We start from the raw sequence: 14,926 nt of genomic DNA on the forward strand, positions 1-14,926 counted from the left end.
TATGGTATGGATTCAAATATTATTTGCTAAGTGGATGAATGAATACCATAATGAAAGAAAAAATAAACTGACATTGAAAGGGAAATATAAGAGAAAGAATAGTCTCGTTATTTGGCATGTTATAGACTAATATCCAAGATGCAGTATTTGTACTCTATTTAAACTATATTGACATCACACAAGTATAAAATGATTTGGCTGAACAAGTATTAAAAAAACATACACAGTTGCCCTCCAAGCCTGTGGGTTCTGCATTCATGGATTCAACCAACCACAGACGGAAGGAAAATATTTGGGAAAAAATTGTGTTTGCATTGAATGTGTACAGATTTTTATTGTCATTATTTCCAAAATAATACATTATAGCAGCTATTTACATGGCATTTACAATGTATTACACATTATAAGTAATCTAGATATGATTTAAAGTCTACAGAAGGATTATACATAAGTTACATGCAAATACTATGCCATGTTGTATCAGGGACATGAGCATCCACATGTTTTGGTATTGAAAGGAGTTCGTGAAACCAATGCCCCACAGACACCAAGTGACAACTATACTCTCAGAATATGACAGAATAGACTATCCCCAACTTTTGAAACTTCTCCTTATCATTAATACTACCTTCTTATCTTTAAAAATACCTTGAAAAAGCCTTAGTACAATACCTTATCTCTCAACTGCACCCTTCAAAGAAACCTTGGTTACTTATTGATTCTACACACAACTTCCAGAATTATTATATTTCTAATTTAAATAAAATTATGTAAATCAAATGCTTGACTACCACTGTTGACCCTCTATGGGCAAATTGAGAGGTTCTCAATCTCTTCAGGCATCATAATCATATGAAGATCATTACAAATATATGAAGACAAATTACTGACACCTCAGACCTGCTTAGCAGATTATTTGGGGTATGCAGATGGGAGTGGTAAAGGAATCTGTAATGTTAACATCTTCCTAGGTGATTCTGATTAAGTCCTGAGCAAATATTCTTTTTCTGATACCACTGGTCATAGCATAAATTCTATCTTCACAGTCTTGGCCACCGATGTTCTTCATGGTAAAGCCAAAATGAGTATTTCCACATTACCCGTCCTATATTATAATGGCCTTAAATTTCTCACCATATCCTGCCTTTTTTTTTTTTTTTTTTTAACACTTCCAAGCCTGGAAATCCCTTACTCCTTCCCTCTCCTTTAGTTAATTCCAATTCCTCCTAAAATAACACAGCTTCTCCATGAGAACTTCTTTAATTCCACTCAGGCAAAGTGAGTATCTGAGGTTTCTCTGTTTTAAAAGACTTTGCTCTTTCTTTTATCTTAACAATTATCAATCTCCATATTTACAATTTATTATCTCATAGGCCTGACTCTTTGATTAAGATATGAGTTCCTTGAGGACAGCGAACATGATGTATTTAACTTTTTAATGTAGGAAATAATGATTTTTATACAGATGCTCAATTAATGGGTGTTAAAAGAATGAAAGTGTTTGCAATTAATGTTGAAGTTGTCACTATATAAATCCCAACATTCTCTAGATTCCTGTATAAGAGATAGTAATACTTTCATATTATAAATATTAAAACATTAAAGCAATAAAATGGTATATTGTGGTGATCAACAATCCAGGAATCCCTGGGACCGAGGAGTTTCTGAGGATGTGGGATTTCAGTCCCAAACCAGGACAGTGCTAGGCAAACTGGGAGAGTTTAAAATTAAAGACATAATAATCAGAGGTTTTGTTACAAGGTATAAAATATTTTAGTAGACATATGTTAGATTTGCCTTTTTTTCAATTATTAAAAAATCAATTTCACATTTGAGGGAAGGAGCTTATAATGGAACAGCTATAATTAAAAAATACGTGAAAAAGTCCTCTTCTATTAGAGGTATATATTGGAGAGATGGCTATTGAAGAAGAAGCTCCTTCCTTATTAAAATATTGATATAAAATTGGGTTTGCTAAAGCATTTTCCTATAAAAGAGAAAAAATAACTAACTTCATTACAGGAAAGTTCTTTGGTTCTATGATAGTTTGAGTTGAATCCACATGGTAGATTTTTATCTAAATCTTTGTATACAGTAGGATAATCTTTCTTTCAAATTAAAAACAAATAATTCATTTAAGGATTGTACATCAGATCACTCTTATCAAGCTGTATTTTGGAAAATGAGTATATAATGTAAAGTCTCCAAAATATATTAAACCAGAATAATAATCAATTTTCAAGAAACTTTTAATCCAAATCAATTCCTGTGAATTTATAATCTTTTAATTATTTAAAGCAAATTTGTTTATTACTTATATCAATTTACTAACAATGAGTTTTTATTCACAGTCTCATCAATTATATTTAAGAAACTCAATGAAGATACAAAGACAGCTTCAGAGGTGCCTGACAAATTGAAGATGAAGTACATGTAGCCACTGCAGGATTTAGAATTTAAGATCTCTAAAATAAAAGTACATCTTTTTATAAACTTTAAAGTTTTGGCAGAAATTTATTGATGTTTTAATTACAAAGAGAAATTAGAAATTTTCACACAGTGTATTTCAATATTCTCTTGAAGAGTCAATATATAACATACTGTTTAGAATTGGAGATTATAAAATTTATTTTAAAGCTAGCCAAGTGTTCTCCTATTTGTTAGGTTTGGTTAGTGTTTTTTTCATTGTTTTTGTTTTTTAAATGGCCACAGTTTTAATGATAATATTTTTCTAATAAAGCACATAGACCAAGAGAGCTCTATCATGTCACCCAGATTGCAGGAAGATTTAAGTGTAAGTCTGAGAGCATGAAATGTTTCCAGCAAGGTGGCTAACATCCAGCTTCTACTCTAGTTAGCTAAATTCTTGGAAAGGCTTAAAAATTAGCTTACTAGTAAGCTAGTAAAAGCTCTGCCCGGAGCACAGACATAAACAGCATAGCAAGATCACCAGCAATGTATGTCTATAATTAATCCTGGTTCAAGGGAAGCTTGAGGTCTATATATTTCTAAACTTGAATAATAATCAAATTGTTATGAATAAATTCCATATTCAGAAGAGGCACTGTGTTTATTTTTCTATAATGTTTGCTTTGATTAAAGGTAGCTAATATGTACTGAGCACATACTATTCACCTCTCACTGTAAGACTGGTATATGAACGAACCCTTCAAAATTTGTATCCACCCTTTCTACTCCCAACACCCATTTAAGACTGAGAAAACCATGAATTAGTTTTTATGATTTGCTTAAAGTAACACACATACTAGAACTTACTTGTAGAGCTAAATGATACCCAAATCAATAGATTAACTAATAATTTATCATTAAAAGAGACTCACTCACAGTTTATCCTAAATCTCTATTGCAAACCTTAGGTTTTCTGACTGTTTGTCTGATTGGTTGTATGATGGTGGCAGCACCCTGTAGCAGCTACATGAATTACAAACTTGAGGTATTAAATGATCAACTCAAATTTAAGCTGTGAGTTCTACACTTGCATTGCTCAATATTGTCACCTCTAGCCCCATCTGATTATTTAAATTTAAATTTATTAAAATCAAATAAAACAACTAATTTCCTCAGTCATTTGAGCCACATTTGAAGTGCTCAGTAGCCATACATGTTTGGTGAATACAATACGGGACAGCATACTATTACGTATGAACATTTCCAATATCACAAAACATTCTAGTAACAATTTCAATCCTATTTTAATGTTGACAGAACTCCTATGCATTAGTTAGTTTTTAAGCAATTTAGCTTATTATCTTAATCTACTCTCACAATTATCAGAAGAAAAATATGTAAGTTAATGTTACTATTCATTATAAAGCAGAGTCATGCTTTACATTGACTTTGACATGCATTTTCTTTTTCAGAGCCAAAGCTGAAGTTAAAGACTTTGGGGATATAAAACCAGAGCAACTTGTGAAATTCATTTTTCCACAGGGATTCAAAATTTAGTATCTATTTTTGTCTTGAGTGGGATGAACTAACTTTTGATTTTGAATGGCATTAGCTTTCAATAACTCACTTTATCATCTAATTTATGATCTACAGTACCATCAAAAAATCTATGTCTTTAGAGGAAATAAATATAATTTCTTAATTAAGTTAGGAAATTAGTAAAAGCTCTATGAAAAATTTATTTTGAATAAGGATCACCAGCACTTAACTAACCAGTAGTTCAGTCTTCCAAAAAGATCACAACAGATCGACTATATTGATGAAGCAAAGCACCACTTTATTCAGTTAAAAATTTCAAAAGTCATTACGTTTAGGAATAGTAAAAGTAGATTAACACGGTCTACTATAATATTTCTTTCCACCAGAACTCATGCTAAAATCATAAAGCTTTATGGGCCACTCCTCTCAATTGCTATGTTTATATGATAAAACCTTTCCCCTTCATTAATCTAAAATTCTTTTTCTGCACTTCATAAATATCCTCTTTCTTTCACTCCATCCATTGTCACTGCCCTCCTGAGATGATTCCATTTCATACCTTGGTTTTAATTTCTTAATTTATTTGTCCCTTGAAATTTAATACCTGTCACTTTGTCACAACTAATTTATATAAGCATTATTTTTCAGATCTTGCCTAATTTTTAATTTTCCTATATTGCTTTCTCTTTCTGTCCTGCATATTTTTATGTCCACTTTATACTAGAAACTCTATTGCTAGAGTCACCATGTGGACTTTATGCTCTGGTTGTTAAATGCTTATGTACTCTTCCATAGCAATAACAAGTAGTAATATCTAATCTCACAGTGCACTAACAACAAGGATGTGTCACATCAAGTTATTAAAACAATAACTGTGAGTGAAAAAAGAAATGTCAGGGCAATATCTACATTTAGTGAACACCAAAATTATTTTCAGCTTTGAGTATACACATTGTACAAAATTAGAAAGTAATGTGCTGAAACTTAAAATCCTGTGAGTATAGAGGAATACTCAAAATAATATGTAGAAAATATCTTGAAAAAAGTTAAATTCATACATTAGTATTATATACATTTTAATTGAATATATTTTTATTCAACTCCAAGGAGTGAGTCTAAAACCAAAAATAATGTTGAAAGTGAGAGAAAGAGAAGACAGTGGCAACTCCAGGTGAGAAAGCCTGAGTGACCGAGGGAAACTGGGTTAGGTGAATGGTGGTGATCATTGGATAGGAGTGGAAAAGGGAATGATTTTTGGATAAGCTGTCACAAAAAACAGGCACTTTCCTCTGCAAGTGATATTCCTCCACCCCCCTGCAATTGTCTACACTCCTATAGTCCCTGGTTCATATTCTGAGCACCTTGAGGAGAGGTGCAGTGTGTCCTTCAGCTTTCATCTCTACTATCTTGATTCTTGCCTGGCACTTAATTATTTCTCTATAGCAATTCAGTGACATTTTTAGAGAAATTAGTATAGATCAAACAACCTACTTCACATAAAAATAGTGTGTCTTTTTTTTAAGTTTTAATTTTCTGGTGAAGGAAAGAAACTTTTGTAATAAATTATTTCCATTTAAAATTCCCAGAGCCCTTACTTACTGGGGTTGACCAAAGCTCTAAATTTCATGCCCAGTCAAAAACAATCCCTATTGTTTTTTAAGGTTTGATATTTAAACATTTGAAATTTGTTCCTCTGGGCTATGCCAGCTTAAAAAGCAGGTAACTTATTGAAGGCCAAAAAGAAATTCTTATCTTAATGTGTGACTATGAGATCCTTTGGCAAGACCAAGTTTGACAAAGAGAAAGGTACAGAAGGAAGGTAAGAAAAAAGGTGACAGAAGGAAAATCTAGGAGCTCTGAAGATTAACTTACTTACTTCAGAATTTTATACGAAGCTAAGATGCAACAAGGTATCTGCTTGAGTCCATGTTCTTGTTTAATCTTTTTGTTCACTTAAAATATTAACTTACTGCCCCTACCCTGGGTTTCCTGCAGTCTATTCTAAACTGAGCAATCAGAATGATCCTGTTAAAATAAAAGTCATTTTGTGTCACTCCTTCTCTCAAAATCTTTTAGAGGCTTTATATCTAAATAAGAATTAAAATTGGCAATGACCTATCATGCCCTATTCCCATTCTTCTCTCTCTGACCTCACCTTCTCCTGCTGTTTTCTCTTGTTACTCTTCTCCAACCAACTTAACTTCTCCTGGTCCTGAAAGATATCAGGCACATTTTCAAATTTAGGTCCCTTGCATTCCATCTCTAGAACACTCCTCTCCCAGCTAATTTCTTGACTGGTGCCGTCATCTCCTTCAAGTCTTTGTTTAAATACATCTACTTGACTAGGACTAATTACAACCAAATCTCCTTCATGCTCTGAACTTTCTGATCCTGTTCTTTTTTTTTAATTTTTATTTTTATTTCAGCATATTACAAATGTTTTGGTCACATATATTCCCTTTGCCTCACCCGAGTCAGAGCTTCAAGCATGTCTATCCCCTAGATGGTGCACACCGCACCCATTAGGTGTGAATATACCCATCCCCTCCTCCCCTCTCCCATCTGCCCAACACTCGATGAATGTTACTCCTATATGCGCACTTAAGTGTTGATCAGTTAAAACCAATTTGATGGTGAGTACATGTGGTGCTTGTTTTTCCTTTCTTGGGATACTTCACTTAGTAGGATGGGTTCCAGCTCTATCCAGGATAATACAAGAGGTGCGAGATTACCATTGTTTTTTATGGCTGAGTAGAACTCCATGGTATACATATACCACATTTTATTAATCCACTCATGTATTGATGGGCACTTGGGTTGTTTCCACATCTTTGCAATTGTGAATTGTGCTGCTATAAACATTCAAGTGCAGATGTCTTTATAGAAGGTCTTTTGTTCTTTTGGGTAGATGCCCAGTAATGGGATTGCTGGATCAAATGGTAGTTCTACTTGTAGCTCTTTGAGGTATCTCTATATTACTTTCCACAGAGGTTGTACTAGTTTGCAGTCTCACCAGCAGTGTCTGAGTGTTCCTATGTCTCCACATCCCTGTTCTTTCTCCATAGGATTTATTATCACCTTCCAATAGGCTCTAAAATTTACTTATTCATTATGCTTGCTATTACTGCTCTCTCCTCCACAATGGTGGGATTATTTCTTGGTTTGTTTTGTTTACTTATACATCAGTAAAAATAAAACACAATAAATATTTTCTGTTGATGGTTTTAATTTTGCACAATAGCATCCAATTCTGTGTTTGGTCATTCTTCAGTCTGAAGAACTGAAGTCCACAGGATTCTTCCCCTTTGTAAAAAGAGTAAATCTCTCTCTCTCTCTCTCTCTCACACACACACACACACACACACACACAGAATTCTGTCTATTGTATCAGTAAATGTATTTTTACAGAGGCTTAGAAAATACAGAGTCCTGTTTAATAGCTAGAATGCATAGGGCTTAGTCCAGCTTGCATGATGGAATAGCTCAAGACATATTAGTTCTCAGAATTTCAGCCACTCATGACCAAGACTCAGATTGCTGCCTCGAAAATCCCTTGTTGGAAGCTTGCATCCTGGTAAATACTTTACAAGATAATGAACCAGAAAATGAAAACAAAACAAAGATAAAAAATAGGAGATTTATAAACATGTAAGATGAATATGAATTAAAATCCAGGTAAAATTATAATAATGCTATAGGTTTTATGAGAATAAATTATTCCTGTTATTAGAATTACCATGTTTGATCATTTGACATCATTGAATTCATGAATTTATCCTTTCAACATGCTGCTGTGTCAAACGTAAATCTAAGCAGTAATCTTTTCTCTGACACTCCGATGTTAAATATTGATTTTGAAGATTCCTTAATATATTAGGTTATTAAGTATGAAATGTCCAATTTCCTTAAGTATTAATATTAAGTTTGACAGTTGATATATCTGACATTTCATTTTGACACTTCTTGTTTTATGTTTATTGTGAAGGTACATCCTCAGTCTTTTGGATGCATGTTTTGGTTTGTTTCAAATGTTTTTTAAAGCAATTTTTGTGAAACCATGGATAAGTAAAAAAAATGCATGTTATTTTCGAATATGAGTTCCATCGTGGAACCAATGCTGCACAGACAGCTCAAAATATCAACAAAGTGTTTGGGAAGGATGTGGCTAATGAACGCACATTGAGAAGTTCCATTCTGGTGATTTTAATCTTGAAAATGAGTCACATGGGTGACCTGAGACCAAGATGGATAATGATGAGTTGAAAGCTGTAGTGGAAGCAAAGCCATCTCAACCTATGTGAATTAGCAGCAAGGTTTGACATCACTATTTCAACAATATTAGATCATTTGAAACAAATGGACAAAGTAAAGAAGCTGGATAAATGGGTTCTGCATGAAATAAATGAACATCAGAAGAGAAATCATCTTGAAGCTTGCCTTTTTTGCTGTCATGACATAAAGGTGAACCATTTCTGCACCATATTGTTACATATGATGAAAAATGGATTCTTTTTGACAATTGCAAGTGTTGACACAATGGTTGGATAAAGATGAAGTGCTGAAAACAGTCCAAAACCAAATATTCATCCAAAAAAGCTAATGGTGTCTGTTTGGTGGTCCAGCACTGGTATTATCCACTACGGCTTCATGAAACCTGGTCAATCAATTACAGCGGAAGTCTACTGCAACCATTTAGATGAAATGATGAGGATGCTTGTGACTAAGCAGCCGAGATTAGTCAACAGAGACAGGCCAATCTTCTTGCAAGACAATGCTCCACCACATGTCACACAAACAACACTGCTCAAACTAGAGAAGCTGGACTTGCAAACTGTCTGTCTTTCACCATATTTACCAGAACTTGCACCAACTGGCTACCACCTCTTCTAGGCTTTGGACCATTTCTTGCAAGGAAAAATATCCAATTCTCAACAAACTGTGGAAAAAGGCTTTGGTGATTTCATGGCCACTCGTTCTCCAGGTTTCTTCGCTGTTGGCATAAGCAAGCTACCATTAAGATGGCAAAACTGTGTTGATAGTTTAGGCACACAAATACTTTGATTAATTGTACTGCTTCTTGTTCGAGATATAAGAAACTACACTTCTGATTCAAAATCGGACATTTCATATTTAATTATCTAATATGTTTTTACATACACAATTAAACTGATTTTATTATACCGATATAATGAAATATGTGGCATAAACCTCTTTGCAATTCAAAAGTGCTATGCAAAATTAAAGAGATTATTACTATTAAATTTTTTACACGTTTCTTCCCATTGCCTTCATTGTGTACAGATTTAAAGTAGAAAATTAATGGGAAAACTGCTTTCAAGTACCCATGCACATTTCCCATTGAAACCTGTTAAGGGTTACACATGAGCATAAAAGGATAGTATTTGGCCCGTAATGTGTTCAGGATCTAATTTACTGTACACTGAAAGCATTACAGTAGTAATAATAGTCAAAGCTGAATCTCAGAGGGTTGGTAATTTTGCTGAAGCATCCAAATTTTTCCTATCTGAACTACCCCAAACATTTAAAAGCTCTCTTGTTTTGCTCCCCCTCTTTGAAATCATCCAATTAAAAGAATTTTTTTTCCCTTGCTGCAAAGCAGTGGAATTTCCAGAAGTTTTATGCTACATTTAACAGCTCAGAGTTTTAAGCTAATAAAAAATAGACTTTGAAGAGACAAGAATATACAGTATATGTTTGGTGGTGACATGTAATATCTTCTATTATCATTAGAACAAAATGAAATTGTATTTCATGGTTTGCTGCTTTTAGAAATCATTGGAAAAAATAGTGTTTTTGTTTCAAGTCTATCACAAAGCTAGATTCTATATACAGTTGAAATGAATGTGGAAATTTACTTCTTTGTTTTTCTGGTAATTTGAAACTTTTAGATGTTTAATGTTTATTTTTTCATTTTGTTGCGTATGGGGAAGGAAGGATGGACATGCTTCTTTTTATTTACTGCTGATATGAATGTTCACATGAACTTCTTTTCATGTGGTCAGTGCACTGATATATACCACATGTATTTTCAACAAATATAATCAATAATTAGAATATATGAAATGTACGGGCTTGTACTTGTTTTGTATTTTGGTATATATTACCTACAAATTTGATTCTTTTAATTTATAAATTTTTAGATGCAGCAGATATTAAAACTAAGAGAAGATGTATTTCTGGACTTGTAAAGTTCTTCCTGAGCTGGAAAAATTTATATGCTTGTTTAGCCAAAATTTTAGCATCCTAAATCATCTTAGCTCATGATCATGACTGTCATATCCCATCTCTATGAGATCTTAGGAGAATAATCATTTAATTTCTTTGTGGCCTTTTTCCCAGTTTTCCATTTCAAGGGAACTGCTATCTGCTTACAAAACATTTAGGCTCAGAGCTAATGAAGTTTGATTTAATTTCCTTTTTTTTTGGTTGTGTTCCAGCAGTGGTTCCAAGGCTCTCTATACCTGAGAAGTAATCTGTTTCCTGTGTAGTTACACACTTGAGTGAGTTCCCCAAATTAGGGAAGACCTAATACTTCAAGTTCAAATTTGGCAGTGAAAAACTTCTGTGTAAAATAACTATTCTGCAAAACAGAATAACAACAACTAAGAAAATGTGTGGCACTCATGTATGACTCCTTTTGGAAGCAGCATGGAAAGATTTTGAAATAAAGTGGGATGATAAAAAGGAAAATAGATACTGAGTTAAAAATGAACCCATTTATTCTAAATTTCTTCATTCTGGATACAAACAATATGCAAACTCTGTCCTTTCTCCAAAAATACACTGCTGTTCTGTATGATCGAGAAAAGCTTATAAACCAAAACAGGCTTGAGATCTGACTGATGGTAAGGAGATAGTTGTTTTTAATTCATTTTGAGATTATTGCAGGGAAGTTAGGCAGTGAAAAGTTTGATGAAGAAAGTGCAAGGAAGGCAGCCATTGTCCATTCAGCACCATTCCAGGTTGAAAAAGAAGATTATGTTATTTAATCCATGTAATAATTCTCTGAAGTAGGTCACATTAGGATTCTCATTATTAGATGAGAAAACAGAGACTTGTAGAGTCTTAAAGAGTTCATCCAACAGACAGCAGGGTTGTAATTAAAACCTAGGCCTGTCTAACCACAAAATTCAATCTAAAAACTACATAATGCATCTTCTTTTATACCTCTGTTTTTCAATAACTGAAAAAAATATGATGTATGTTAATTTAATTTAGCAGTTATATTTGACAAAGTGTTTTCTTAACTATGTCAGTTCTGCAGTCTAAAGTATCTAATATTTCTTGTATTATAAAATAAAATTACTTCAAACAGTAGAGGTCTCATAATACAGACAGATATACATGATCAGGTTATCAGAATACCTGCAGTACTTAAAATTTTTGAATAAGGCTACAATAATACTTTCTTTGCTTTTAGAGATACAGTGAGAAGTAATAAATTAGCAATACAATTTCAACCAAAATTATTTTGTATGTTTTCTACCAGGACTTCATTTACAGCAGAAAATTTCTCTTCTGCATTTCCTCACTATAATCTTAATTCTCAACAAATTAATGTTGAATACAACTCTTGATAAAACACCTGGCTATTTAGATATTGTCTAGACATTCTGCAAGGTTTTCTCAGAAATTATAATATATTTATTTTAAATTTTATGACTAATTTTGTTTTTTTTCTTTTTCTTTTTGGTATTTATGGACTTAAAAAAGCCTCACAGCCTAATTATACTTGCATAGGCATGGCATCTTTTAGTCATCATGGAATTTACATACTAAAGTGCTTTTAGTGCATTTTTAGACCTTCCATAAAATCTTACTGTCCATAAGTCAAAGATAATTCATTTTTGGACCATTATTACATTAGCTCATTTTTCTTTTATGTAAATCATGGCTAAAATACTTACAAAAGAGGGGTTTTATAAATTCTTTGACTCCACAAAATTGTAGGCACTGTTAGAATGCTAGTGGAAAGGAACGTTGGTTAGAGACACGGAGTTTGTAGCCTTCATTGTTACTTACTAGCTTCCTTACCGTGGGCAAGTTATTCACCCTCATTACTCCCTGCTTCCTTCGTTTAGTAATTGTACTGGCATCACAGGAAATGTATATAAAGTGCTTGGTACAATGCCTGGCACTGTAGCTAGTCAATGAATTCTAAAGATTTTAGTAATAGCTAGTGGATCTTTTAACCCAATAAAAGATTATTCATAAACTAGACTCTATTTTAGTAATTTTTACCACAAAAGACAACTTATTTCAATATCGGATAGCTCAAATTGTGAGGATGTACTTCCTTTCATTGATCCTAAATTGATCTACCTGGAATTTCTATCTTCCGACACTAGATATAGCCTTTGATGCTCTCTAAATAATGAAGGGAGGTCTGACAGCATTTCACACATAAACAAATAGCTTGTTTTCCTTTATTTCCTATAAGCTAAACATCCTCCAGTTTTATTTTGTGTGTATGTGTGTGTTTTTCCTATATGATATATCAGTTAGGACTCTCTGAGTTACGGCTTACGCAAAATATTTTTGACCCATACACTGAAATAAATCTACTAGCTACTGGTGTAGTATGATTCAGGGGCTCAAATTATGTCAATAGAACCCTGTTTTGCTATCTTCAAAACATGTTTTGTCTCCTACCTAATATTGGCATCACAGTTTCCCATTTTAATGTTAAGGTGGCTCCAGACTTGTGTCTTAATAACTCTGAGTCTAGTGGAAAAGAGAAAATTTCTGCAGCCAATTCTCCTTAATCATAAAATTAATCACTATGGGTATGGCAAACCGAACACAATGATGAACTTATGTGTGAGTATATATACTAACTGTGTACAGGCCAATCCGAATAGACACTACCACCAAACAGAATGGACATTGTCCCTAAACAACAATTATGGCTGCAGAGTGCATCTGTAATGAACTTAATTCTACTTCAAGAACTCCCACTGATCTGCATGAGGAGCAGACTGTAGCGTCAATGTCTTCTAAATGTAAGGAATGAGAGTGGAAGGAGTCACAATTCTCAGAAGAAAAACAGACTTACGGTTACCAGATAAAATAAGAATGGTTGAGTAATGTTGAGTAAAAACAAGCACGGTCCACGGCATAGGATTTGAGAACTGACAATCTAATTATTTTGCTGAATTTATTTATTTTCAGTGATTTTTCTATCAAACATGCTCACTATAATAAAGTGCTCAGTGTGAAGTCTGATCATTATAATATACAGCAGGAATATTATCTGCTTTTGTCCAAAACCTATACATCTATTAACGAAGTCCAAGATTTCCGCAACCACTTTGATATTCTTCACATAAGTGTTGTTAAGCCAGGTTCCTCCATATTCTCTACTTGTACAGTTATTTTTTTTCTTAATTCCAGAATACGATGGGGGTACAAACATGTTAGTTACATGAATTGCTTTTGTACAGTTTGAGTCAAAGTTATGTGTGTCATCACCCAGATAGTGTGCATTGTGCCTGTTAGGTGTGTACTTACCCAATCCCTGTTCCCCCCCCCCACCTGCTTGATTTCCATTGAGTTTTACTACCATATGTGCACATGAATGTTGATCGATTAGTTCCAATTTAATAGTGAGTACCTCTGGTGTTTGATTTTCCATTCTTGTGATACTTCACTTAGAAGAATGGTCTCCAGTTCCATCAGGTTGTTACAAAAGGTATTAGTTCACCATTTTTTAGGGCTGAGTAGTACTCCATGATACATATATCACATTTTATTAATCCACTCATATATTGATAGGCACTTGGTTTGATTCCACATCTCTGCAATTGTGAATTCTGCTGCAATAAACATTAGAGTGCAAGTGTCTTTTTGATAAAATAACTTTTTTTCCCTTTCTTATATGAGGGAGAAATACTTTCTGAGACAAGCAAACACTGAGAGAATTTGTTAGTTTATTTGTTTAACATTAAATTTCAAATGTAAAACCATTTGTCTTATAACATTTAGTCCTTCTTGATTTAGTCTATCCTGGCTATTCAAGACAACACTAAACATTCATACAAATTCAAGCATCAAATCATCATCTAGGACTTTGGAAATATCATATTGAATAATTGAAAAGTAATAAAAAATAAACATCCAATCACTGAGAAATTGATTTTAAAAAAAGAGACCACGACTCAGTGTTTACTTGTTTAAGACCTTTCTCTCTATATTTATATTAACACGTTTGGGTCAGTTTGATAAACGTACTTCAGGCCATATTTCTCCTTCATGTGGACAAGAATATAATGAGTGATTTTGTCAAATGCCTTGTATAAATTAAAAGCCATTATTTTTACACAATCCCTTGAGCTGATATAAGCTGTAAACAAAAGGCTCATGCTAGCTTCTAGTTATTTTCTCATTGTTCACACTTTAGGTAATTAGTCATCAAATTAAGAATTTTGACTGGATCATCATCAAACTCACTGGTCTAGAGACTGGAGGATCCATTTTCTTTTTTAGATTTATGATACCACCAATTCTCTACTTATGCAGAACTTGGAAATTTAAGATTCCAAAATAACACATCATAATCCTACATTATCCTGAAACATATTATCTGCATTTCAACTTATCTTCATAAATCTCATTTTCAAGTTCTGACTTCTATAATTAAGCAGAGTAGGTGATGAAGTCTTGTGCTATTGCTCTCTTCCTTAATTTCTTTCACCTGTGCCAGCTGTGGCACAGTAGGAAATCTTTTAAACAGTAATAATAAATTATCTCTCTCAATCCAAGAAAAGCGTAGGGCATAAATTTGTCAAACTTTACATTTTTTAAGAGAAACAAGTTTCACATGGGCTATTATACACTGTTATAATATCAAAGATATTTTGATATCATTCTTTCCCAACCCCTTCATTTTGCAAGTGAGGAAATAGGCTCAAGGAAGTTTAGAGACTGTCTAATGTCTGATAGTTAGAATGAGTCAGAG

The 14,926-nt window shown here is 33.3% G+C and overlaps 1 protein-coding gene across 2 annotated transcripts in view; it reads right to left on the bottom strand.

Annotated features, from left to right (window-relative positions):
• The window catches only part of GRID2 (glutamate ionotropic receptor delta type subunit 2), a 1,124,557-nt gene that overhangs the window by 659,608 nt on the left and 450,023 nt on the right, over positions 1 to 14,926 (bottom strand). The gene's annotated exons all lie outside the window — the stretch shown is intronic.

Source organism: Eulemur rufifrons, chromosome 13 (assembly GCF_041146395.1).
Source record: "Eulemur rufifrons isolate Redbay chromosome 13, OSU_ERuf_1, whole genome shotgun sequence".
Classification (NCBI taxonomy): Eukaryota; Metazoa; Chordata; class Mammalia; order Primates; family Lemuridae; genus Eulemur; species Eulemur rufifrons.